Source organism: Phyllobates terribilis, unplaced genomic scaffold (assembly GCF_046119375.1).
Source record: "Phyllobates terribilis strain yellow unplaced genomic scaffold, ASM4611937v1 Scaffold_7__3_contigs__length_470593459, whole genome shotgun sequence".
NCBI classification, from domain to species: domain Eukaryota; kingdom Metazoa; phylum Chordata; class Amphibia; order Anura; family Dendrobatidae; genus Phyllobates; species Phyllobates terribilis.
This window is the reverse complement of record NW_027362767.1, coordinates 185,187,479-185,214,782: the sequence shown is the minus strand read 5'-3', so window position 1 is coordinate 185,214,782 and position 27,304 is coordinate 185,187,479. Positions and strand designations below refer to the sequence as shown.

Here is a 27,304-nt window from a genome sequence, read left to right as displayed (position 1 = left end):
GAACCATTTCCACTGTGCGCAGCGGCTGAAGTCACATGTAGGAGGATCTAGTGTCCCCGTATACTGGATAAAGACCCCAATAGCAGATCTGAGAGCCGAGTACTATAAGGTTATGTGCGCACGATCAGTATTTGCTTGCAGAAATTTCTGCAGCGTTTCTGCACCGCTTGGCAGCAAAAATTCCGTAGCGTTTTTGATGCGTTTTTGCCATGTGTTTTTTCCAATGTATTGTATAGGAATAATGCAGAAAGAATGGACATGCTGCTTCTTGTAAACGCACATGAAATTCTGTCAGGAAAAATCTTGATCATGTGAACAGATCTTGCAAAATTTCATAGAAAATGCTGGGATAAGGTTTGCAATGTGTTTTTGGGGCCAATTCTGCACGGGTTTACCGCATAAACTAAGTTCAGACAGTCTAGAGGCTTCTGCGGAAAAAAATAAATGTTAAAAAAAACTGATGCAACACGGAAGACACCTGAGAAAAACATCGGTCCGTTTCTCTTGGACGATTACGCTCGGATGTGTGAATCCATGTGATGGCTGCGGTGCCGGAGCTTTACATCCCGTCACTCTCACAGCACTAATGAAAGCCCGTAAGAAACTAATTACTGTCGCTTTACAGCTTGAGATATTCTACCATTAATAATAAAACGAGTGCTTCTTATTATGTTCTGTTACCCGAAAATGTCACTTTCTCGTCAACTAAAAAGATGATGGTTACTGTCTAGGTGCAAAAGCGTATACAGTATATATATATATATATACTTATTTGAACAAGTGCAGTTTATAGATATGTTTTCTGCACTTTTTCACATAAGACTGACTGTAATGAAGACTCCTGCATCGATAGATGTGATGCTGGGGCAGATTATCTGCAGTCAGCCGTGTGCCATGCGTACATCAGCAGATTCACCAGTATCTCAGCGGTAAATGATGTCTATAATAAGGTCATTTACGATGCCATCCTCACACGGGGGGAGTGACTCGCTGCCTAGTGCTCAGCACCATTACTACTGTCAGGGAGAGGAAGAAAGACCTTGGGAGAGAAAGCTCCAGATATCCAGCGCAGATCTGTGTCCTTAGGCTCCACAACAAAACATTATACAGGTATATTACTTTATGATCTTTTGCAGGGGTTATTTTATCCACCCGTCACCTAACAACATAATGACAACAATCCAGATTGCATGGAAATAGAAGTGTCTGATGGTTGTCATTTGTTACCTGGTGGACGTCTGTGAATGGACGGCGGACTCTTCTTTAGGTTAGCCATGTGATTGGCATGTGTTTTCCCACTTGATCCCTGCGAGATGTATAGACAAGGCCGCCCTATACGGTCCATGATCGCAAATAAGTATTGTAAGGAGTTCATCGATTTTAGGATAAATATTTAGATTTTATCTGACTTTTTTTTTAGATTATTTCTTAAGGTTTTCTCTAGGAATTGCTGATAAATTAGTCTGCTTGTGCACTATAATTCCATGTTGCTCTTGAATGTGTGTATAGTTTGTAATGTAATAGTCCCATTATTGAAGTCAGGACAACACATTATAGATTAGCGAAGTACATGCATTTTCATATTCCTGACCAATTTCAATAATGACTATATAATACCTCCCACTTTCACAGTATTCGGTGTTTTTCTTACCGGCGCTCCTTGTGCATTTCTGATCCTCTTCTGCATCTTGGACTATTTATAGTCTTTGTTTCGGCCATCGGAGGAGATTAGGAGGAAAGCAATTCTGCTAATCTCAACAGTTGACAGTTTAAGCCATCACTCCTAATTCTCTCCTATTTGTCTGTGTGGTGAACCATATTAGAGGCCATTCTGGCGAGGATAAAGCAAATTGTTATGTAGGAGAACCATTTTAATACGACAAGTCTTTGTCATAATGTAACCATTTTAATATGACAAGTCTTTGTCATAATGTAACCATTTTAATATGACAAGTCTTTGTCATAATGTAACCATGTTAATACGACAAGTCTTTGTCATAATGTAACCATTTTAATACGACAAGTCTTTGTCATAATGTAACCATTTTAATACGACAAGTCTTTGTCATAATGTAACCATGTTAATACGACAAGTCTTTGTCATAATGTAACCATTTTAATACGACAAGTCTTTGTCATAATGTAACCATGTTAATACGACAAGTCTTTGTCATAATGTAACCATGTAAAAAGATATGTTCCAAGAACGCACATGAAAAGGAAAGCGGTGAAGATAAGCATAGGAGTTATGTATACAGGTCAATGTGGAAGCTCAATAGAAGAATTAAGGATAAAGCCGCCCTACTGTCGGTTAGGCTGGGTTCCCACATCTGAGTCTATGGTGTGTACGGACTTCCGCTCCTTGACTGGACCCGGGACTCCGCTCTCTTATATTTGTCTACAAAGCTGCTCCAGAAATGGCAGTCTGTACATGGATTGTGAGACTCCAGCATCCAACGTGTTCGGTACTGATTGCATCAATGGCAGTTGTACTCCTCTAATGAGATTATGTGCACGGAGAGGTGGGGGTGAGACACCTAGTGATTAGTGAAGAGAGTGGCCATGCCCCCCGGCTACTAATCAGCAGCTGGTGGCTATCACTATGTGTGCAAGGTGCCGGAATACATAAGCAGTCCTGATGCCTAACCTACATATTAAAAGTGTAAAAAAATGTCTCCTGACTTCCAAAACTAGTGCCACCCCTGTCTACAGGTTGCGTTTGGTGTTGCATCTCGCCACCATTTACTTGTTCAGAGCTGAGCTGCAATACCAGACACAAACTTGTAGACCTGGGTGGCGCTGATTAAGGAAGAAGGCAGCTATTTAATGAGAACACATATGTGATCTCAAAATGACATGATAATAAGTACACCTCTTATAGTATACTAGATGGTGGCCCGATTCTAACGCATCGGGTATTCTAGAATATGTATGCGGCCGACCGGGCGCAATCAGCAGAGCGGGGTTTAAATTTGGCGCCAAAATCGCTGATTGGTCACAGTTGCCGGCCGTGACCAATCAGCAGAGCGGGGTTTAAATTTGGCGCCAATACTGCTGATTGATCTCGGCCAGCGACCGCGATCAATCAGCAGAGCGGTGTTTAAATTTGGCGCCAATAATGCTGATTAGTCGCGGCCGGCATCCGCGACCAATTAGCAGAGCGGGGTTTAAATTGGGCGCCAAAATCGCTGATTGGTCACGGCCGGCGGCCTCGACCAATCAGCAGAGTGACTCGCCCCCTGGGCCGTGGGGCACTCGGATCCGGGCAATAGGGGGAACGATGGGAGTAGTAGTGGCAACCCGGTTCCGTGGCTCAGGGTGGTCAGGCCAGTGGTAGTCCGTTATGTGCTGATGTTTATGTCCGACTACGCCACCCGTGGATTTGCGGTCATTAGGAACCGCCGCTGCATGCAGACCGCTGGGGCTGATGAGGTGTGCAGCTAGGGTAGTATGACTCCCCACGGGAAGAGTGCGGCCCCAGGGCAGTATAATGGATGGTGGGAGTGATGGTGGTGAGAGTCCCAGTACCGGTAGTGCTGGAGGCGCGAAGGAGCACACAGACAATAGGTTGCAGTCCAGGGTCTTTACTGAAACAGGTAAACTGACCCATAAACAGTCCCAGCTAGGAGGGGACCTGGATGTTTGAGAGCAATGGGGAAATTGGCCCTGGTCAGGGTGAGGGTGTAGGCCTACCGTGCTTTCTGCGCTCCTTCTGGCTATCTCCTCGTTATAGGGTAACAGCCCACGTTTCCGAGCTTTCCGTGTATTCTCGCCTGTATGGCCTGCGACGTGGGTTCCTTTCTGCTCCCAGCCTTGTACGGCTTTACTGGTCCCTTCGGTTGTGGCAGGGCCTCCAGGCTTCTTAGGCCAAGGAATATACAGTCCCCTGCGGACTGGTTCTCTGCTGGAGGATGTAGAATCCTCCCAGCCTCAGACACCAAAGTCTGGTAAAGTAAGTCTTTTATCTGCCAAGACAGGCTCTCTTCGCCTCTTGTCTCTGGCTTGTGGCTCTCCTCCTGCCACACTTCCTCTTAGGTGCAATACAAAACTGTCTGTCCCTTCTCTGGAACAAGTCTCAGTCCTGAGACAGGCCTTCAAGTTCTCTCTAACCCTGCCCTCAGTACCATCTTTTATAGGGGCTGCCTGCTCCCCCTACTGGCCTGAGACAGGAGGTACTGCATGCTAATGTTCCCCTGACTAGAGAACCTCCCCCCTGCTCTCAGACACAGCTTTATTACACTTTGTGGCATCCAGGCCAGGGTGACACAAGAGCATTGTTTAAATTGGGCGCCAATCTCGCTTATTGGTCGCGGCTGGAGTCCGCGACCAATCAGCAGAGCGTTGTTTAAATTTGGCGCCAATCTCGCTGATTGGACGCGTCTGGCGTCCGCGACCAATCAGCAGAGCGTTGTTTAAATTTGGCGATAAGCTCGCTGATTGGTCGCGTCTGGCGTCCGCGACCAATCACACAGCAGTGTTTAAATGTGGTGGTAAGATCGGTGATTGGTCGCGGCCGCTATTTAAATGTGGCGCCCAAATCGGTGATTGGTCGCGGGCAGCGGCCGCGACCAATCAGCAGAGCGGTGTTTAACTTTAGCGCCAAGATCACTGATTGGTCGCGTGCGGAGAGCGCGACCAATCAGCGAATCGTATTGGTGAGGACCGGGGAGCGGAATCGTATTAGTGAGGACCGGGGAGCACCGCTGCCTGTGCGGCTACTTCCGCTGCGAGAAGCCGGGAGATGAGCGACTGCTCGCAGCAGAAGTATCCCGACCACCAGCGCTGCTCCCCGGTCCTCCCTTCCGCATGGAGGTCAGCGACGCCGGCGTTCCTTCCGCTGCTACCGGCCGGGAGATGAGCGCCTCGCGCCGGTCATCTCCCGGCTGCATCTCCGTCCCGCAGATGGGTCCGGCGGTCGAGGTCCTTCTGCTGTTACCGGCCGGGCTGCATCGCCGCTGAGCTCTGTCCCGCAGATGAGCCGCTAACGGCTGCCATCTTTTTTCAGAAATCCCGCGGCACTGATTGGCCGCTGCCGGACCAATGAGCTACGCGGGATTTCCTGGACAGACAGACAGACAGACAGAAATCCAGACAGACAGACAGACAGACAGACGGGATAAGACAATTATATAGTAGATAAGTATGCAAATAAGTATGACTTTTCAGGATACGCACAATAGCACCATATCAACAATAAATACTTTGTGATTAGCTGCTATCAGGCATTGCGCTGGATTTAGAAGGGGTGGAATTGTTTTGGTTTTAAGTATATATAATATGCAAGTTTTCTATTTATTATTAACCAACTTGTTATGTAGTACTACATGGAAAAATCCCCTATTCTGACTGGTATTTGGTACGCCTATATATCCCTGTATTCTTTAGAGGCACTCTGATTTGCTATTGTTTTTAATGTATTATATAATAAAGATTATTTTGGTTTAATACACTCTAAGGTTTTCTGGGCTTAATTATGGATGCAAAATAGTTGTTGTATTGCTATTTATGAGTTTTTTTACCTTGTTATTCATGTGTGTGAACATAGCTTTAAAGCGAATGCTTTAACTTTATTGACAATTTTAAGTACGGTAACTTTTGTATAATAAAAATTTGTCTGTGATTTAGTGTTATGAATGGGTGCTTACTCTGTCTCCTTTATGTGGGGGTGTCTATAAGGGGTCCCCATTAGTGTTGAGCGAGCACTAAAATGCTTGGGTGCTCGAACCCGAGCAACGAGCCCAATGTTAGTCTAGGGGAGACTCGAGCATTTTTGCGGTGGCACCCCCGGCAGCCTTTTAAAAGCCTAACAAGTGCCCAAAACGATAGTGACAGTGCTCAAATGACATGGGGACAGCATGGGGATCGCCCCTGGAAGCATTTCTGACCCCCAGGTCACTGCTGTCAACAACGTGGTCAGAGGTATTAAACCAGTTTTACGGGCTCACAATAAAACGTTCAAAAACGAAAGTGAAACTGCTTTCCTGTGAAATATGTTAAGGAACTTCCTTTCCAGGGTAAAGACTTGTGTATAAGGTAAAATAAATAACCCCCCCAAAAAATACTCCTCCACAACTTGGGCTATGTTTACAAGTAGCATTTTTTATGAGTTTTTGCACTTTAGTATTGCTTTCAACCGTGACAAATGCATTCACCGGGAAATGTCATTTTAACATTTTACAACCTTATCTGGCCATGTGCTGTGTGACACATGCATACAGTGCTGAAAAGACATGGGAACAGCATGGGGAAGACCCCTGGAAGCATCTCTGACACCCAGGTCACTGCTTAAAAGTGTGCCCATCATAAGTGATCCTTGCCGCATCAGAAGATGCAGACTTGCAACTATCCCCGTGCATGTCCTTGTCCCAGGGCAGTGTTCAATTGTACCTCCCCCATTCCTTGAAATGCAAGCGCAAATATGCAGCCAACCACCCACCCCCAGGCTGCAATACCATACTGCTTGCTTGCACTTGAAATGGGGCCTTTTAGTTTGGAGGAGGCCAAAGCTGGCCACTACATCATGGCTGCTTCGGCAGCGAGGTATCCACGCTCGGTCCCCAGCCACCAGGGGGCGGCCGGGTGTCCACACACGGTCCCCAGCTGCTTGGGGGCGGCCGGGTGTCCATAAACGGTCCCCAGCTGCCCCTATTTCTCCTGTCACCTTCCCACACACTTTTCTTAGCCTGGCCTGCTTTAGGGCAGCATTGGACAAGCCCACCAGAGAACCAGACTCCTCCGGTGGGCCGTGGCTTCTCCATCAGGGGAGTTGAGAGTGCCAAGGTGAGGAGCATGATGATGATGATAGAAGTTAGCATCTGCTTTGTTTTCTTGGAATGCAAGCGTAAGTCTGCAGCCTGCCACCCACCCACCCCTAGGCTGCAATACCATACTGCTAGCTTGCACTTGAAATGGGGCCTTTTAGTTTGGAGGAGGCCGAAGCTGGCCACTACATCATGGCTGCTACGGCAGCAAGATATCCATACTCTGTCCCCAGACACCCCTATTTGTCCCGGTGTGCTTTATACATAAGATTAAGCGCGCATACCAAAACATTACCTGTGCCCTCCCCAGTGCATTTAGTGGGAAGGACAGCCTATTCCGCTGTAGTGTGTGCATGCCAAACCCCTGTTCATGGTACATGCGAAGATGCCTCCCACCCTGCACCTGTCGTTGCAGACTTGCAACTATCCCCGTTCAAGTCCTTGTCCCATGGCAGTGTTCAATTGTACCTCTCCCATTCCTTGCAATGCAAGCGCAAGTATGCAGCCTGCCACTCACCCACCACCAGGCTGCAATACCATACTGCTTGCTTGCACTTGAAATTGGGCCTTTTAGGCATGTGGAGGCGGAATCTGGCCACCACGTCATGGCTGCGTTCGCGGCCTGGTATCCATACTCAGTCCCCAGCCGCCCGGCGGCTGGGTGTCCACACTCGGTCCCCAGCCGCCTGGGGGCAGCCGGGTGTCCATAAACGGCCCCCAGCCGCCCCTATTTCTCTTGTCAACTTCCCCCACACACTTTTCTTAGCCTGGCCTGTTTTAGGGCAGCATTGGACGAGCCCACCAGAGAACCAGACTCCTCCGGTGGGAGTACAATGCCTACCAAAAATTTCGAGGCTCTCCAATGCCCCTTGGAAATGACATGGAGGTCAGAGGGCCTTAACTAAATCGTTTTTTCCATTTATAGCAACTGGGTCTCCTGTACACTGTTGGCCTAAGCCGTGAATGGAAGGCTTTCCAAAAATTATGAGGAACTGCAATGCCCCTTGAAACAGACATGGATTACAGCGTACTAAAAACCTTCTACCCATTATTGGGGAGTGGGTCTCCCTTAGTTTTCGCCTTTGCATTGAAAAGCAAAAGCTGACTAAAATTAGGAGGAAATGCAATGCCTGTTGGAAGAGTCGTGGAGGTTAGAGGTAATTAAAAACAACAGTTCAATGCCCCTTGGAAGAGCTGTGGAGTTCAGAGTGGCTTAAGAAGACGCTTTTAATGCTCCTTTGACGAGATGTGGAGGTCCCTGTAGCTTAACAAGACGGTTTTAATGCCCCTCAGAAGAGACGTGGAGGTCCCAGTAGCTTAACAAGATGGTTTGAATGCCCCTTGGAAGAGACGTGGAGGTCACAGTAGCTTAACAAGACGGTTTTAATGCCCCTCGGAAAAGTAGTGGAGGTCACAGTAGCTTAGCAAGACGGTTTTAATGCCCCTTACAAGAGCCATACAGTACAGCATCTTAAAAACGTCATTCCCATTATTGGGGAGTGGGTCTCCCATAGTCTTTGCTTATGCCTTCCAAGCAAAAGCTGCCAAAAATTAGGACGGAGGAACTTTGCAATGCCCCTTACAAGAGCCATGCAGTACAGCATATTACAAACATTATTCCCATTATTGGGGAGTCGGTCTCCCATAGTCTTTGCTTATGCCTTCCAAGCAAAAGCTGCCAAAAATTAGGATGGAGGAACTTGCAATGCCCCTTACAAGAGCCATGCAGTACAGCATATTACAAACATTATTCCCATTATTGGGGAGTGGGTCTCCTTTAGTCTTTGCTTATGCCTTCCAAGCAAAAGCTGCCAAAAATTAGGAGGAGATGCAATGCCCGTTCGAAGAGTCGTGGAGGTTAGATTTAATTAAAAACAACATTTCAATGTCCCTTGGAAGAGCTGTGGAGATCAGAGTGGTTTAACAAGACGCTTTTAATGCCCCTCAGAAGAGACGTGGAGGTCCCAGTAGCTTAACAAGATGGTTTTATTGCCCCTCGGAAAAGTGGTGGAGGTCGCAGTAGCTTAACAAGACGCTTTTAATGCCCCTCAGAAGAGACGTGGAGGTCCCAGTAGCTTAACAAGACGGTTTTAATGCCCCTTGGAAAAGTGGTGGAGGTCACAGTAGCTTAACAAGACGGTTTTAATGCCCCTTGGAAAAGTGGTGGAGGTCACAGTAGCTTAACAAGATGGTTTTAATGCCCCTCGGAAGAGACGTGGAGGTCCCAGTAGCTTAACAAGATGGTTTTATTGCCCCTCGGAAAAGTGGTGGAGGTCGCAGTAGCTTAACAAGACGCTTTTAATGCCCCTCAGAAGAGACGTGGAGGTCCCAGTAGCTTAACAAGACGGTTTTAATGCCCCTTGGAAAAGTGGTGGAGGTCACAGTAGCTTAACAAGACGGTTTTAATGCCCCTTGGAAAAGTGGTGGAGGTCACAGTAGCTTAACAAGATGGTTTTAATGCCCCTCGGAAGAGACGTGGAGGTCCCAGTAGCTTAACAAGATGGTTTTATTGCCCCTCGGAAAAGTGGTGGAGGTCGCAGTAGCTTAACAAGACGCTTTTAATGCCCCTCAGAAGAGACATGGAGGTCCCAGTAGCTTAACAAGACGGTTTTAATGCCCCTTGGAAAAGTGGTGGAGGTCACAGTAGCTTAACAAGACGGTTTTAATGCCCCTTACAAGAGCCATACAGTACAGCATCTTAAAAATATTATTCCCATTATTGGGGAGTGGGTCTCCCACAGTCTTTGCTTATGCTTTCCAAGCAAAAGCTGACAAAAATAAGGACGGAGGAACTTTCAATAATGGCAACACGGACCACGGTCACTGTGGTGGTATAGTGGTGGTGGAGGCTGAGGATAAGGAGAAGAAGATAAAACAGCCGAAATGAGGAAGCGTATACCCATGTGTGGGTGTGAAGCGGTGCATGTGAATACACCTCCCGAAATAACACAGTGGATTTGGCTTTACAGTGCCTACAAGTAGTATTCAACCCCCTGCAGATTTAGCTGGTTGACACATGCGGAATTAACTTGGCATTGTGACATTTGTACTGTAGATCAGCCTGGAAGTGGAAAATGCACTGCAGCAAATTTTTTTTTTTTTTTTTTTTTAAAAGCGTTAAAAGGTAATTCAGAGTGTCATTTATTATTCAACCCCTCAAACCACAAGAATTCTGTTTGGTCCCCCAAAAGTATTAAGAAGTAGTTCAGGCACCAAGAATAATGAGCTTCACATGTGTGGATTAAAGATCTCTTTTGCCAGCCTTTTCTGACTATTTAAGACCCTCCCCAAACTTGTGAACAGCACTCAGACATGGTCAACATGGGAAAGACAAAGGAGCATTCCAAGGCCATCAGAGACAAGATCGTGGAGGGTCACAAGGCTGGCAAGGGGTACAAAACCCTTTCCAAGGAGTTGGGCCTACCTGTCTCCACTGTTGGGAGCATCATCCGTAAGTGGAAGGCTTATTGAACTACTGTTAGCCTTCCACGGCCAGGACAGCCTTTGAAAGTGTCCTCCCGTGCTGAGGCCAGGCTTGTCCGAAGAGTCAAGGCTAACCCAAGGACAACAAGGAAGGAGCTCCGGGACGATCTCATGGCAGTGGGGACATTGGTTTCAGTCAATACCATAAGTAACGTACTCCACCGCAATGGTCTCCGTTCCAGACGAGCCCGTAAGGTACCTTTACTTTCAAAGCGTCATGTCAAGGCTCGTCTACAGTTTGCTCATGATCACTTGGAGGACTCTGAGACAGACTGGTTCAAGGTTCTATGGTCTGATGAGACCAAGATCGAGATCTTTGGTGCCAACCACACACGTGACGTTTGGAGACGGGATGGCACTGCATACGACCCCAAGAATACCATCCCTACAGTCAAGCATGGTGGTGGCAGCATCATGCTGTGGGGCTGTTTCTCTGCCAAGGGGCCTGGCCATCTGGTCCGCATCCATGGGAAGATGGATAGCACGGCCTACCTGGAGATTTTGGCCAAGAACCTCCGCTCCTCCATCAAGGATCTTAAGATGGGTCGTAATTTCATCTTCCAACAAGACAACGACCCAAAGCACACAGCCAAGAAAACCAAGGCCTGGTTCAAGAGGGAAAAAGTCAAGGTGTTGGAGTGGCCTAGTCAGTCTCCTGACCTTAACCCAATTGAAAACTTGTGGAAGGAGCTCAAGAATAAAGTCCACATGAGACACCCAAAGAACCTAGATAACTTGGAGAAGATCTGCATGGAGGAGTGGGCCAAGATAACTCCACAGACCTGTGCCGGCCTGATCAGGTCTTATAAAAGACGATTATTAGCTGTAATTGCAAACAAGGGTTATTCCACAAAATATTAAACATAGGGGTTGTATAATAATTGACCCACACTTTTATGTTTAAAATTTAATAAAATTCAACTGAGCAACATAACTTTTTGGTTTGTAAGATTTATGCTTCTGTTCATAAAACCTACTCTCGTTTGCAGTTTGAAGGCTCTAACTTATTTGCATCTTATCAAACCAGCTAAATCTGCAGGGGGTTGAATACTACTTGTAGGCACTGTATGTTACTCTGCTGTCATTTGGTGGTGTTGAGAAGTCTGGCCCAATCCATCCCTTGTTCATTTTGATAACGGTCAGCTTGTCAGCATTGTCAGTTGACAGGCGAGTGCGCTTATCAGTTATAATTCCCCCAGCAGCACTAAAAACATGCTCCGATAACACGCTAGCGGCAGGGCAGGCCAGGACCTCCAAGGCGTACAGAGTGAGTTCATTCCAAGTGTGCAGCTTGGATACCCAATAATTAAAAGGCACAGAGGAATCACGGAGGACGCTGGTACGATCGGCAAGGTACTCCCTCACCATATTTTGAAACTTTCCACTCCTTGTGAGAGTACCCCGCTCCTCAGGGTCTGTCCGAAGGGAGGGTCTGAGAAAATTGTCCCAGAACATTGACAGTGTTCCTCTGCCTCTGCTGGATTGGAGTTGCGTCTCTCTCGCATGTACACCTTAGTTGGGCAACGAACTGTGACCTCTGCCGCTAGCGTGTTCAGATGGGAATTTTTTTAACAGTTCTGCAGCAAGGGCCTTCTGGTACTGCCCCATTTTTGTAGACCTCTCCACCTCAGGAATAAGAGAGTGAAAGTTCTCCTTGGAGCGGGGGTCTAAAAGTGTCACCAACCAGTAATGACTGTCACCCAACATTTTGACAACGTGAGGGTCATGGTTAAGGCAGCATAACATAAAGTCAGCCATGCGTGCCAGACTGATAACGGGCAAGACTTCCATGTCCTCACCAAGATGACGACTGACCATGCTCTCCTCCTCCTCCCCCCTGTCCTCAGGCCACCCACACTGAACCGACGGTATGACAGTTGTACAGGTACTACCGTCTACAGCGCATGATACAAGCTCCTGTTCTTCCTCCTCCTCCTCCTCCTCCTCTCCCTCATTGTCCCCCAATGAACGTTGGGATGAGATGAGGCTGAGCTGTGTGTAATCGACCGCTACGGCTTCTTGATCCATCTCATCATACTCTGGCTGCAATGCCTCCTCTTTAATTCTCTGCAGAGAGCGTTGCAAAAGACAGACAAGTGGAATGCTGACGCTAATGATGGCGTCATCGCCACTCACCATCTTGGTGGACTCCTCAAAGTTTGTCAAGATGGTACAGATGTCAGACATCCAGGTCCACTCCTGAGGTCTTATGTGTGGAGTCTGGCCTGAATATCGACGGCCTTGTTGCAGCTGGTACTCCACAACTGCTCTCTTCTGCTCACAAATCCTTTGCAACATGTGGAGGGTAGAGTTCCAACGTGTGGGGACATCACACACCAGTAGGTGTGATTGAAGCTGCAAACGCTGCTGCAACACAGCAAGGGCGGCGGAAGCTGTAGCCGACTTGCAAAAATGAGCTGACAGGTGGCGTACTTTGACGAGCAGATCTGGCAACTCGGGGTACGATTTAAGAAACCGCTGAACCACGAGGTTAAGCACATGAGCCAGGCATGGTACGTGTGTGATCTCGCCTCGCCTCAGAGCCGCCACCAGGTTACGGCCATTGTCACACATGACCATGCCTGGATGTAGGTTCAGCGGTGTCAGCCACAGATCTGCCTGCTCTTTCACAGCTGTCCACAACTCACAAGCAGTGTGAGGTTTCTCACCTAAGCTTATGAGTTTCAGCACAGCCTGTTGCCGCTTGGCTGAGGCAGTACTGCAGTGCTTCCAGCTTGTAACTGATGTGTTGATATCTGAGATGGAGGCTGAACATGAGGAGGAGGAGGAGGAGGATGATGCGCAGGAGCTATACACTGTGGGGGCAACTATGACTGACATAGGGCCCGCAATCCTCGGTGTGGGGAGGACGTGTTCCGTCCCAAGGTCCGACTGGGTCCCGGCTTCCACTATGTTTACCCAGTGTGCCGTCAGGGAGATGTACCGTCCCTGGCCTCAAGCACTTGTCCACGTGTCCGTTGTCAGGTGGACTCTCCCAGTAACTGCGTTGTTGAGGGCACGGCAGATGTTTTGGGACACGTGCTTGTGTAGTGCGGGGATGGCACACCGGGCAAAATAGTGTCGGCTGGGGACCGAGTACCGAGGGTCGGCCACCGCCATAAGGTTGTGTAAGGATTCCGTCTCCACCCGCCTAAAAGGCAGCATTTCCAACGCAAGCAGTCATGAAATGTGCGAATTTAGGACTGTGGCCTGTGGGGCGTTGGCTGCGAATTTCCGCTTTCGTTCAAAGGTCTGGGATATGGACAATTGAACGCTGCGGTGGGAAATGGACGTGGACGTTGATGCTGTTTCTTGAGAAACTGCCATAACAAGTGAAGACTGAGAGGAGAGGGCATCTTTGCATGCAGTATGGACAGGGGATTGCCTTGCACACACAATAGGGGGTTCTATTGCACGCACAACAGCGGAAGAAGCAGTGGTGACACCGCTGACACTGGTCGTGGACCCTGGAGTTCACCCCACAAAGTTGGGTGCTTTGCTGCCATGTGCCTGATCATGCTGGTGGTGGTCAGGATGGTAGTTTTGTCACCCCTGCTGATGCTGGCATGGCAGGTGGTACAAATGGCCTTTTTGGGGTTATCAGCAGAGTCTTTAAAAAAATTCCAGACTCTGGAAGACCTACAGGTTGTACTGGCAACGTCCCTCGTGTTGGTGTTACGGCGAACTGTTGCCTGCCTTCTGTGTGCGGCCACCACACTGCTTCTTCCTGCCTGTTGGGGTACTCTGCCTCCCTCACCCTGTGTGCTGCTGGCCTCGCTCTGCATGTCCTCCTGCCACGTTGGGTCAGTTACTAGATCATCCACCACCTCCTCCTCTTCCACTTGCGCACCACGATCCTCCTCCTCACTTCCTGGCAATTGTTTCTCGTCATCGTCCACCTCTGGTGACAAATTGCCAGTGTCGACTTCCTGTGGCCGTGGCTGTTCAAATATTTGGGCATCGCTACATAGGATCTCCTCTTTCACCAGTTCAAACGGAGCAGGCGAGGGGCACAAATCTGGAAATGGACCAGTGAACAGTTCTTCAGAGTGTCCAAGTGTGGGATCAGTTGCTGTCTGACGACACTCGGCATGGTGGGAGGAAGGAGCATCAGGGTGAGTAGGAGTATACGGTTGAGACTCACGGCTACTAAGAGTTGACCGTGTGGAAGACAGACCGGAGGTGGTGGTGCCCAGGTAACTGGAAGTATTATCTGCTATCCAATTAATAACCTGTTCACACTGATCAGTTCGCAATAGTGGTGTTGTTCTGTGCTTCCCTAGTAATTCGGTCAAGAAGTGGGAGTGAGATGTGGCTGTTGGTTGTGGCACATTTTCACCTTGGCCACGGCCCCTTCCTCTGCACGAACCATCACCAGAACGTCCAGTTCCACGTCCCTTGCCATGCGCCTTGCCCATTGTAAAGGAAGTAAAATAGCTTACACTCGCACTATCAATGAAAAAAGGGTAATATAAAGTAGATTAGAACCGTGGAAGAGGAAAACCACAGTTCTATTTCTCTGGTCTACACCCGACTCTTTTAAACAATCTGAACAATCAGGGAGAAACTATTACTGTTTTTCTTTACGGAAAAAATACCAAAAGCTGAATAATAGAGATTTTTTACCGTGCAAAGGCAAAACCACAGTTATTGTTTACTGGGGTATACCAGACAATTTTAAATAGATATATTTGTGGCTGAACAGTGAGCGACACACTCAAACTGTTTTTTTTTAGATACAAATGTCCCAAAAGTGGATAATACAGAGGTTTGAACCGTGGCACTGCAAAACCACACTTCTATTTCTCGGGCCTACACCAGACTATTTTCAACAGATATATTTGTGTCTGAACAATCAGGAGACACTATTACTGTTTTTCTTTACGGCCAAAAATGGCAAAAGCAGGATAATACAGAGATTTGACCCGTGGAACTGCAAAACCACACTTCTAATTCTCGGGCCTACACCAGACTATTTTCAACAGATATATTTGTGTCTGAAAAATCAGGGAGACACTATTAGTTTTTTTTTATGGCAAAAAATGCCAAAAGCAGGATAATAGAATTTTTTTACCGTGGAACAGCAAAACCACAGTTGCAGGATTTGGGAATGTTTAGCTTGCAAAAAAGAAGACTGAGAGGAGACTTAATAGCTGTCTACAAATATGTCAAGGGCTGTCACATTGTAGAAGGATCATCTTTATTCTCATTTGCACAAGGAAAGACTAGAAGCAATGGGATGAAACTAAATGGGAGGAGACACAGATTAGATATTAGAAAAAACTTTTTGACAGTTAGGGTGATTAATGAGTGGAACAGGCTGCCACGAGAGGTGGTGAGTTCCCCTTCAATGGACGTCTTCAAACAGAGGCTGGACACACATCTGTCTGAGATGATCTAGTGAATCCTGCTTTGAGCAGGGGGTTGGACCAGATGACCCAGGAGGTCCCTTCCAACTCTACCATTCTATGATTCTATGATAATTTACTGGTGTATACCAGACTTTTTTAAATACATATATTTGCGGCTGAACAGTGAGCGACACACTCAAACTGTTTTTTTTAGACTTTTTTTTTTTGGGGGTCAGGGACACCAAAAGGTTAATAAGACGGGTATTTGTACAGTGTGAAGGAGGAAAAAAAAATAGGATTTAGATGAAAAAAAAAGGATTTTTCCTGGCCCCAGAGACCTGGAGCTAAGTCCAGCCATTTCAGCAACAGGAGCACACAGGACTGTAATGCAGCGTTTGCTGGTATAACCACTGCGTCTCCTATACAGCCTGCCTACCTGATATCTGGGATGGATATTAGTCCTGAGAAGGACTGTTTGTTTGATCTGGCAGCCTTTACAGACCCTAGACTAACTATTTTGCGGTATATATCTCTCCCTAAATCAGCAGCGCTGTCCCTACACTGTCTGATCCCAGCCATCTGTGTTCAAGATGGCGGCGCCCGGTTTTAAATACTCGAGGTGACGCTGTGCGGCCAGCCAATCACTGTAATGCCCACAACCAACATGGCTGCGGCATTACAGTGACTGGCTGGCAATCCCTGCATGTTCATTGGCTCTGTAAAGAGCGCCAAACATGCAGGGCGGAGACCCGAGCTCCCGCCGAGCAACCCCGGAAATGCTCGGTGCTCGCCGAACATCCCGAGTAGCGTGATGCTCGGGCGAGTACTGAGCAGTGTTGAGCATGTTCGCTCAACACTAGTCCCCATCACTCTACAGCTCAATTTCATACTTGCACCCTCACTCAGACTACAGATTGAGTACAACACGTACCTCCAACCAGTCCACACACCCAAGACCTTCAAAGCTGCCACCATTTAGGGGGCTTTCACTCTGCATTCTGGCACCCATTAGTTTCTCCCGTCGAGACTTATATCTGAATGGGATTCGGGCTCATGCACCGACAGAGCCATAGACTATAATAGTGCTGACAGAGTGAACATTTTCGGGCGTATTCGCCTTCTGGAGGCGGACACCCAGACGCAGTCTGCTACATCTAAGAGTCTGGCATGAGAAGTGGTGTGAGGTGTTACGGAGACCCTCTTTGTTTTAAGGAGAACTTTGGAATAGACAGCAAAGGGTCTTCACATTGCCAGTGAGATTCAAATTAAGATACTTCATCGATGAAGGAAGAGAGACAGAATACATGTGACATGCCTTGTCAGCAGGTAGAGTCTTCTGGTGTGGCAACAAAGACTCACCATATTTATTAGCTAGACAGAACGGAACTTCATTGTTACATACAACTGAACAGAAAACCGAAATAGACTTATCAGTAACAAACACATATCCTTTGGCCCAGCGTAAACCTTCTTGACAAGGACTTCACAGGAAACAAGTATCTTAGTCAGACATTCCACAATATAAAATCAGAAAACACTCAAGCCGACTTCAGACATAGCAAAAATATAAATTGTTTTTTTCTAAATTAATGATGATATCTAGATATTAAAAAATTAACCATAACAGAGGTTTCAGAGGTAGAAGTTAGCAGATAATTGAGTTACCAAAAGGCAGGATGAGGGAGACAGTTATATTTCACACAGATTATTTGACATTCAGGAATCAGTGGAAGATATGGGGATTTAGAAGTATAAAACAATGCATATGAATTATAGCAATTTATCTTCACTACATTCAGAGCCTACATTTTCCAGTAAAGCGTTAAGATATCAGGTAGAGTTGAGCAGATCGATCCGTGAAGGATTGACTTTGAGTCAAATTTTCTGAAATTCACAAGTCCTCGTTATTTGAATACTTTTCCCTTCGATTTACAAGGATTGACTCTCCCCCCAAAAAACGAAACGCTGGTGACATGTTACACACTAGAGTGTACTGAAGACATCAAGCGCCGCCGTGATTGATTTCTATAATGCCCTGCAGCTATCACATCACATGCTCTGGTGCAATTAACAAGGCTTTCACAGGTAGTATGAAAGACGAGGGTCAGCCAAGGAGTGCCATTTTATGCTTCCACAGTGTAAGGATAACAGGTCAGAGCGCTCAGCTCATTTTACTTAGGGATAAATAAAAGACTTAGGGCTCATACTCGCGAGAAAAACGGACGAGTGCAATCCGATAAAAAAATCAGATTGCACTCTGACTAATGTTATTCAATGGATTACATCTCATCTGCAATATTTTTCTCAGCTGAAATTGGACTGAGAAAAAAATCGTAGCATGCTGAGATTTGCCGCGTATCTGTGACGAGACTCGCCAATGCAAGTCAATGGGTGCGAGAAAAAAAATGGACGGCATACGGACCATCCATATGCCATCCGATTTTTACGGATACATTACCATTCTGTAGCATAGAACACTGTAAATGGTCCTGTAAATGGTTGCAGAATAATAGTTGCAGAGAAAAAAAACGCATTGCATATGGATGTCATACGGATGCTAGGTGTCAAAAATCGCATAGCAATCGCATGGCACTTGTCCATTTTTTCGGTCCAGAAATCGGACCGTTTTTTTTCTCACATATGGGTATGAGCCCTTAATCTAATTGTGGTGTACTACTTCATTACTCAAGCACACTGAAAATACATTTTTTTGCGTAAAGTGCAAATGAAATGTGTCATCTTTAACTTTTGGCCTTTTAGAGATCATTTCTAGTGATGAGCGAGAGCTTAAATGCTCGGGTGCTCATTGTTCGAGTCGAGCAAATTGGAATACTCGAGTGCTCGGTCTGAGATAATGAGCCCAATGTAAATCTATGGGAAATTCAAGCATTTTTCCAGCGGCCCCCCCCCCCAGCGGTCTGCAAAAGTGCCCAAATCGATGGGAACAGTGCTCATATGACATGGGAACAGCATGGGGAAGACCCCTGGAAGCATCTCTGACTCCCACATCACTGCGGTTAACAACGTTATCAGAGTGTTACGCCACTTTTACGGACTCACAATAAAACATACCAAAACGAAACTAAAATGGATTTTCCTGGGAAAAATGTTAAGGAACATCCTTTCCAGGGTAATGACTTGAATATAAGGCAAAATAAATGAATAAAAACAAAAATGCTCCTCCACACCTTGGGCTATGTTCACACGTAGTGGTTTTGCACTTTTGAATTGCTTTCAACGGGGAAAAATACACTCACTGGGAAATGTCATTTTAAAATTTTACTACCTTATCTTGTCATGTGATGTGCGAGACATGATCAGACACATCCTGTTTCATTTATGAAAGAGGAACTCTGAAAGTCAAAAATCCTATTTTTATAGGGCCATCAGGCGGCCCTTACTATTCCTAAAGGACCAGCAGTCGGCCCTTACTATTGTTGGAGAGCCATCAGCCGGCTATGCTTTGTTGTTTACATTATTAACGAGTGGATCTCCTATACTGTTATTGCATATGCAGTGAATGCAAGGGCTGCCAAAAATTTGGACGCACCCCAATACCTCTTTGAAGAGACATAGAGGAGGGCCTCAGTAAAAAAAAATGTTCCCATTAGAAAGGAGCGGGTCTCCCATACTGTTATTGCTTATGCAGTGACTGCAACGTCTGCCAAAAATTTAGAGGAACTCCAATGCCCCTTGCAAGAGAGGTAGAGGAGCGCCTCATGAAAAAAATGTTCTCATTATTAGGAAATGGGTCTCCCATACTGTTATTGCCTATGCAGTGAAAGCAAGGGCTGCCAAACATTTGGAGGCACTCCAAAGCCCCTTGCAAGAGACGTACTGTAGATGTTGATATGGTAGATATGGTGGTGGAGGATGAGGAGAAAAAGGAGGACAAGAGCAAATATCTTGTCTGGGTGGGATGACAGAGGTGCATGGGAATAGAGTTAGACCTCCCAAAAAAAAGACACTGTATATGAGTTTATGTTACACTGCTATCATTCGGTGGTGTTGAGAAGTCTAGCCAAATCCAACCCTTGTTCATTTTTATAAGAGTCAGCCTGTCAGCATTTTCAATTGACAGGCAGATGCGCCTATCAGTTATAATTCTCCCGGCGGCACTAAAAACCCGCTCTGACAAAACACTAGCGGCAGAGCAGGCCAAGACCTGCAAGGCGTAGAGAGCCAGTTCATGCCACGTGTCCAGCTTGGATGCCCAATAATTATAAGGCACATAGGAATCACGGAGGACGTTGGTACGGTCGGGAAGTTACTCCTTAAGCATCTTCCCAAACTTTTTCCTCTTTGTGAGAGTACCCCGCACCTCAGGGCCTGTGCGATGGTAGGGTCTGAGAAAACTGTCCCAGAACTTTGAAAGTGTTTCCCTGCTCTGCTGGATTGGATTTTTGTCTCTCTCACCTGTAGTCCTTGATTGTCAAACGAACTGTGACCTCTGCTGCCAGCGTTTTCAGATGGGAATTTTTTTAATAATTCCGCAATAAGGGCATTCTGGTACTGCCCCATTTTAGCAGACCTCTCCGCCTTGGGAATAAGAGATAGAAAGTTCTCCTTGTAGATTGGGGTCTAGAAGTGTCACCAACTAGTAATGACTGTCACCTAAAATTTGGAGAACGCGAGGGTCACGGGAAAGGCAGTGTAACATAAACTCAGCCATGTGTGCCAGACTGCTAACAGGCAAGACTTCCATGTCCTCACCAAGAGGGCAACTGACCATGCTCTCATCCTCCTCCTCTTCCTCCTTCTCCCTCTCCTCAGGCTATCCACGCTGAACAGACGGTATGACAGTTGTGCGGGTAGTACTGTCTATAGTGCAGGAAACTAGCTCCTCCTCCTCTTCCTCATTGTCACCCAATCCACGTTGGGATGGGATGAGATGAGGCTGGGCTGTATGGAATCACCCTTTATGCTTCCTTGCTCCATCTCATCGTTCTCTGCCTGCAATGCCTCCTCTTTAATTGTAAACAGCGAGCGTTTCAGAAGACAGAGAAGCGGGATGGTGACGCTAATTGTGGTGTTATCGCCGCTCACCATCTTGGTGGAGTCCTCAAAATTTTGGAGGTTGGCACAGATGTCTGACATCCATGCCCACTTCTGAGGCTTATGTGTGGAGTCTGACCTGAATACAGACGACCTTGTTGATGCTGGTAGTCAACAACTGCCTTCTGCTGCTCACAAATCCTTCCCAACATCTGCAATGTTGAGTTCCAATGCGTGGGGACATTGCACACCAGTCGGTGAGCTGGAAGCTGCAAACGCTGCTGAAGCACGGCAAGGGCGGCCGAAGTTGTAACTGACTTCCTAAAATGGGCACACATGGAGCGTACTTTGACAAGCACATACGACAGATCCGGATAGGTTTTGAGAAACTGCTGAACCACGAGATTAAGCACATGGGCCAGGCATGGTATATGCGTGAGCTCGTCTCGCTTCAGAGCCGCCACCAGGTTCCGGCCATTGTCACACATGACCATGCCTGGCTGTAGGTTAAGCGGTGTCAGCCACAGATCTGCCTGCTCTTTCAGAGCTGCCCACAACTCTTCAGCAGTGTGCTGTTTGCCACCTAAGCATATTAGCTTCAGCACAACCTGTTGCCGCTTGGCCGAGGCTGTGCTTCCAGCTTGTGACTGATGTAGTCATTTCAGAGATGGAGGCTGAAGAGGAGGGGGAGGTGCAGGAGCTGTAGAAAGTGGGGGCAACCCTGATTGACCCAGGGCCCGCAATCCTCGGCGTCGGGAGGACGTTTTCCGTCCCAAGGTTCGACTGGGTCCCTGCTTCCATTATATTAATCCAGTGTGCCATCAGCAAGATGGACCCTCCCTGCCCACAAGCACTTGTCCACGTTTCCGTGGTTAGGTGGACTTTCCCAGTAACTGTGTTGTGAGGGCACCGTTTATGTGTGCGTGACATGTGCTTGTGTAATGCGGGGACGGCACACCAGGAGAAATAGTGGTGGCTGGGGACCGAGTACCGAGGAAAGGCCGCCTCCATCAGGTTGTGGAAAGCTCCCGTCTCCATGAGCCTAAAAGGCAACATTTCGAGCGCAAGCATTCGCAAAATGTCTGAATTTAGTAGTGTGGCCTGTGGGGTGTTGGCTGCTTATTTTCACTTGCGTTCCAAGGACTGGGGTAGGGACGTGGACGTGGTTGCTGATGGTGGTAGTTGCGAGGGTGCAACGACAGGTGCAGGGCGGGAGGCATCTTCGCATGCGCCATGGACCGGGAATTAGCGTGCACTGCACACACAACAGCGGAGGAAGCAGTGGTGTCACCCGCAGACACTGTTTCTGGACCCTGGGGATCAGCCCACCTAGTCGGGTGCTTTGCTGTCATCTGCCTGATCATGCTGGTGGTGGTCAGGCTGCTAGTTTTGCTACCCCTGCTAATGCTGGCCTGGCAGATGGTGCAAATGGCCTTTTTGGGGTTATCAGCAGAGTCTTTAAAAAATAATCAGACTCGGGAAGACCTAACAGTTGTACTGGCAACTTCCGTCGTGTTGTTGTTACGGGGAACTGTTGCCCGCCTTGTGTCTGTGGCCACCACACTGCTTCTTCCTGCCTATTGTGGTGCTTTGCCTCCCACCCCCTGTGTGCTTCTTTCCTCTCTCTTCATGTCCCCCTACCAAGTTGGGTCAGTGACTTCATTATCCACCACCTCGTCTTCCACTTCCGCACCCTGGTCCTCCTCCTGACTTTCTGGCAATTGAGTCTCATCATCATCATCCACCTCTTGCGACAGTAATTGCACTCTCCCACTGTTGCCTTTGTGTGACAGTGGCTGCTCAAATATTTGGGCATCGCTACACATGTTCTCCTCTTGCCCCGCTTGAAGCTGGCAGGGCGAGAGGCCCGAATCTATAAATGGAAAAGTGAACAGCTCTTCGTAGTGTCCAAGTGTGGGATCAGTTATCTCCGGGCACTCGGCATGGTGGGAGGAAGGAGGATCAGAGTGAGGAATATGCAGTCCAGACTCACGGCTACTGATACATGACCGTGTGGAAGACAGGCTTGTGGTGGTAGTGGCAAAGTGTCTGGAAGCATCTGCTATCTAACCAACAACCTTTTGACACTGCTCTGGGTTCAATAGTGGTGTGCTGCAGTCCCCTAGCAATTGGGACAGGAAGGTCGGGCGACAATATGTGGGTGTATGTTGTGGCACAATTTCAGCTTGGCCACGGCCTCGGCCTCTGCATGCATCATCACCATCACGTCCACTTCTCCGGCCCTTGCCATGTGCCTTGCCCATTTTAAATGGAGGATAATATTAATATTTTCCACGTTCACTACAAATGGCTGGATTTGAACCACAGTTATATGTGATACGTCTGACGGACAACCTCGGTTTTAAATAGCGGCCCGTAGTTTACTATTCTTCACAGCGATCACGTGTGAATAGCTTCACTGACACACTGCTGCAAAACGGTAAATAAAGGACAATATTTTCCATGTTCAGTACAAATTTGTGGATTTTTATCGCTGTAATATGGGATGATGTCTGATGATGGAAAAGATCTGGCTGTATTCTGCAGTGCTAATAAGAAAATGGAGCATTAAAATAGTGTACTCTGGATTGGTTTTTAAGCAAATAATTAGGATTAGGATAAAAAAATTAGGCCTGGCCCCTGATATCTGGAGCTATATCTATGGATATCTGTAACAGCAGGAGCAGACAGAACATGCAATGGACCCTCTTGTGCTTTATACATTGCCACAAACCCTGCCTGCCAAACTCCTTCTATCACTACTGGATATATGCTGCTGGGTTAGTCCTCAGAAGGACTGTTAGTTCAAATGGATATATAGATATACTGTGTATTACCTATACTAACTAATAAACAAGCAAATCTCTCCCTGACTCAGCAGCACCTCTCCCCACTCTGCCTGATTCCGGAGTGACTGTGACGAGCATAGCGGCACCAGGTCTTATATAGACCCGATGACGCTGTGCCAATCACTGTAATGCCACAACCAACATGGCTACGGCATTACAGTGTGTGGCAGACAATCCCTGCATCTTCATTGGCTCTCTTAAGAGTGCCAAACATGCAGGGCAGGGACCAGACCTCACGCCAGAGCAACGCGGAAATAGTCGCCGAGTGCCGATCATGTCGAGCACAGTGATGCTTGGACGAGTACCGAGTAGTGGCAAGCAGGCTCGCTCATCACTAATCATTTCATCTTGAACTTGCTTAACTGTTCACAATGTCAGAAATTTTGACCAGGGGTGCCCAAACTTTTACGTGCCACTGTATATTCAGTGTGACTGTGAATAGATTAATGTAAGATATACTGCAGTTACAGCACCTAAATAACAGCCTCAGTTTTAGTTCTGCACACACTGCAAACAAGGAGGGCAATGTTAAACCCCTCAGTGCTAATTTTGTTACTAAATCAAAATCCTGAATCCCGGGCTGTCACAGAAAGTATGCTTCCTACAATTAAGATGGACACATCATATATTTTTTATTTTACATCTAAGAGAAATCTCCATTATCCAGAAATTTAAACACAACTGTCTAACTCTCAAAATGTGTGTGTTGTAAAAAATACATTTTTTTGCACACTTTGTCTTTGTAACAGTCCAATATTAGATCCGTACATGTCACCTAAATACATCAACTTGTTTCAGGTGCTTGCTTTTGGGACTTGAATCTACACAGCTTTTCTTCTCTCATTCTATTTTGTAAAGGCACATGTCTGTGTTTTTTTTCAATCTTTTTTTTAAAAAAGGTCACATTTTAATTTTTGAATGCATGTTCAAATTGTCTAATATATGAACCATACACCCCACAACCATACTGCAGGCCGTTGCTGCATGTTCTATTCCGGTTGTGAACCTATGTGTAGATACTTCGCAATGTAGCATTTTAGAGTTACGTAATTTTTGTTGAATTTTTGTTGAAAGGAGGTATAGTTAAAAATAAAAAAAAAATAAAAATAATTTTAAAAAATACAAAAAATGTTGAAGGGGTTATCCATACGTAAAATGACCTGTATAAATATCTAATTTTAAACTCTAAACACTTTTGTAATTTGCTTTATTTTAAAAGCCTTACTGTTCCCTGTATAGAGCTAATCCCTTTATCGCTTTCCTGTATTAGGTAAGTGTGGTTAAAAAAACTTTTTGAAGCAAATTAAATGTGATTTCTCTATTGGGGGACACAGGAAACCATGGGTGTATGCTGCTGCCACTAGGAGGCTGACACTATGCACAAAAAAAGTTAGCTCCTCCCCAGCAGTGTACACCCCACAGACTGGAATTAAGTTATTCAGTTTATCTTAGTGTCAGTAGGAGGTGGTCTTTTACTAGACCCAGATCTACCTCGGTTTTCGGCTTATTCTTGTAATCTCTCTCTCTTCTCTTTTTCACATGGCTCTTCTCCCTGATTACCTCTGGAGTGATACAATGTACGACGGTCACACTGTAGTGCCCACGTAGAGGCTATGAGTACGGCGTGTACTGCCACCCTGTATTGTCATAGGCCTATCGGCTAGGACCCCCAGCCCCATAACACTTCAAGTGTGTTCAGAGGATTACATCGTCGGTCCTCGCCCCCCTCTCCTGCCTGCTTGACTACCAGATCCTGACTTTTTCAGGAGGGAAGGACGTCCACCACCGTTAGAGACCCGGACGTCTTTTGACCATTACATCTTCAGGGATGGAGAGGTACTTTTTCCTTCTTTCCATCAGGTTCCACTCCAGAGGCATGAGGAGAAGATGAAGATCAAGAGGAAGATGAAGAAGAAATAAGATGAAGAACATAGAAGAAAGAAGACAGAAGATTCAGGTTCATTTGTTCTGTGTGTTCTCTTTCTACATGGGTCCCTTCCTTTTTTTCCCCTGCAGCAGGACTTCAACAGGACTGTACAGGAACTGGCTCTCCCACAGGGACTTATGCTCTCATGCAGGATACCCCCGGGAATGTGTGCCCCTGTAGCAGATTTCTCCAAGGCAGGGCGCCCCTGCAGCAGCACTGCCCCGGGGCTTGTTAGTTTGGGCTCTGGGCCCCTTGCGAGCCTTCCTCTCTCTCCCTCTTTCTAGGCCTCCGCGCTGCACCTCCTCCGGCGGCCTTATTTTCTAATTTAGCCACCAGCTTCACTGCGGCCTAGTTGCTGCAGGTAGCTCCGCCCCCCGCTGTGTTCTCATCGCGTGGGCTTCTCTCCCGCCTGATGTAGCCACGCCCACCTCCTTCACATCCAGTGGCGTTAAGCTCTGCCCCCTCTCTCCGGTCGCATGATGCAGGGCCCTGACCTGCACGCCCCCATAATGCCCTCCATCTGTGGCGTGAACTCTGCGCGCTCTTTTTCACCGCAGAAGGTCCTCTCCTTCCTCCTTCTTCCCTAACGCTGCCATTTACCGATATCTGGACAGCCTGCGTCCCGCTGAGCCCTGAGGTAGTCCTGATGCCTGAGGTTGCCCTGAACTCACCCAGGAACATCTCTTGCAGCGTGTCCAGTACTATCATCAACAGTCTTTATCCTCTCATCAATCTCTGGTGTAAGTGACTCGCCCCCTGGGCCGTGGGGCACTCGGATCCGGGCAATAGGGGAACGATGGGAGTAGTAGTGGCAACCCGGTTCCGTGGCTCAGGGTGGTCAGGCCAGTGGTAGTCCTTTACGTGTTGTTGATTATGTCCGACTACGCCACCCGTGGATTTGCGGTCATTAGGAACCACCGCTGCAAGGCAGACCGCTGGGGCTGATGATGTACGCAGCTGGGATGGTGTGACTCCCCACGGGAAGAGTGCGGCCCCAGGGCAGTGTAGTGGATATTGGGAGTGATGGTAGTGAGAGTCCCAGTGCTGATAGTGCTGGAGGAGCAAGGAGCACGCAGACAACAGGTTGCAGTCCAGGGTCTTTACTAGAACAGGTAAATTGACCCACAAACAGTCCCAGCTAGGAGGGGACCTGGATGTCTGAGAGCAACGGGGAAATTGGCCCTGGTCAGGTGAGGGTGTAGGCCTGCCGTGCTTCCTGTGCTCCTTCTGGCTATCTCCTGGTTATAGGGTAACAGCCCACGTTTCCAAGCTTTCCGTGTATTCTCGCCTGTATGGCCTGCGACGTGGGTTCCTTTCTGCTCCCAGCCTTGTACAGCTTTGCTGGTCCCTTCTGTTGTGGCAGGGCCTCCAGGCTTCTTAGGCCAAGGAACATACAGTCCCCTGCGGACTGGTTATCTGCTGGGGGATGTGGAATCCTCCCAGCCTCAGACACCAAAGTCTGGGAAATTAAGTCCGTTATCTGCCAAGGTAGGCTCTCTTCGCCTCTTGTCTCTGGCTTGTGGCTCTCCTCCTGCCACACTTCCTCTTAGGTGCAATACAACTTTCTGTCCCTGCTCTGCTCTGGGACCTGAATCCTGAGACAGGTCGTCCAGCTCTCCCTAACCCTGCCCCCAGTACCAGCTTTTATAGGGGCAGCCTGCTCCCCCTACTGGCCTGAGACAGGAGGTACTGCATGCTAATGTTCCCCTGACTAGAGAACCTCCCCCTTCCTCTCAGACACAGCTTTATTACATTTTGTGGCATCCAGGCCAGGGTGACACATTCCCCCCTAGTGAAATTTAGTACTCCGGGACTAAACAGTAAACAAAGACAATATGCATAACCATAAAACATTAATAGACAGACGACGCACAAATTGAGTTCTTAAGGTCACAGTGTGGTCTGTGACCAGGTGTCCATATCACCAATACAACGGGG

At 47.4% G+C, this 27,304-nt stretch overlaps 1 protein-coding gene across 1 annotated transcript in view; it reads left to right on the top strand.

The window, feature by feature from the left end:
• The first annotated feature begins 876 nt into the window (after positions 1 to 876).
• The window catches only part of LOC141154116 (BTB/POZ domain-containing protein KCTD12-like), a 179,037-nt gene continuing 152,609 nt past the window's right edge, over positions 877 to 27,304 (top strand). The window contains exon 1 of the mRNA XM_073639588.1: positions 877 to 1,110. The gene's annotated coding sequence lies outside the window, so the exon portion shown is untranslated. The remainder of the gene's footprint in view (positions 1,111 to 27,304) is intronic.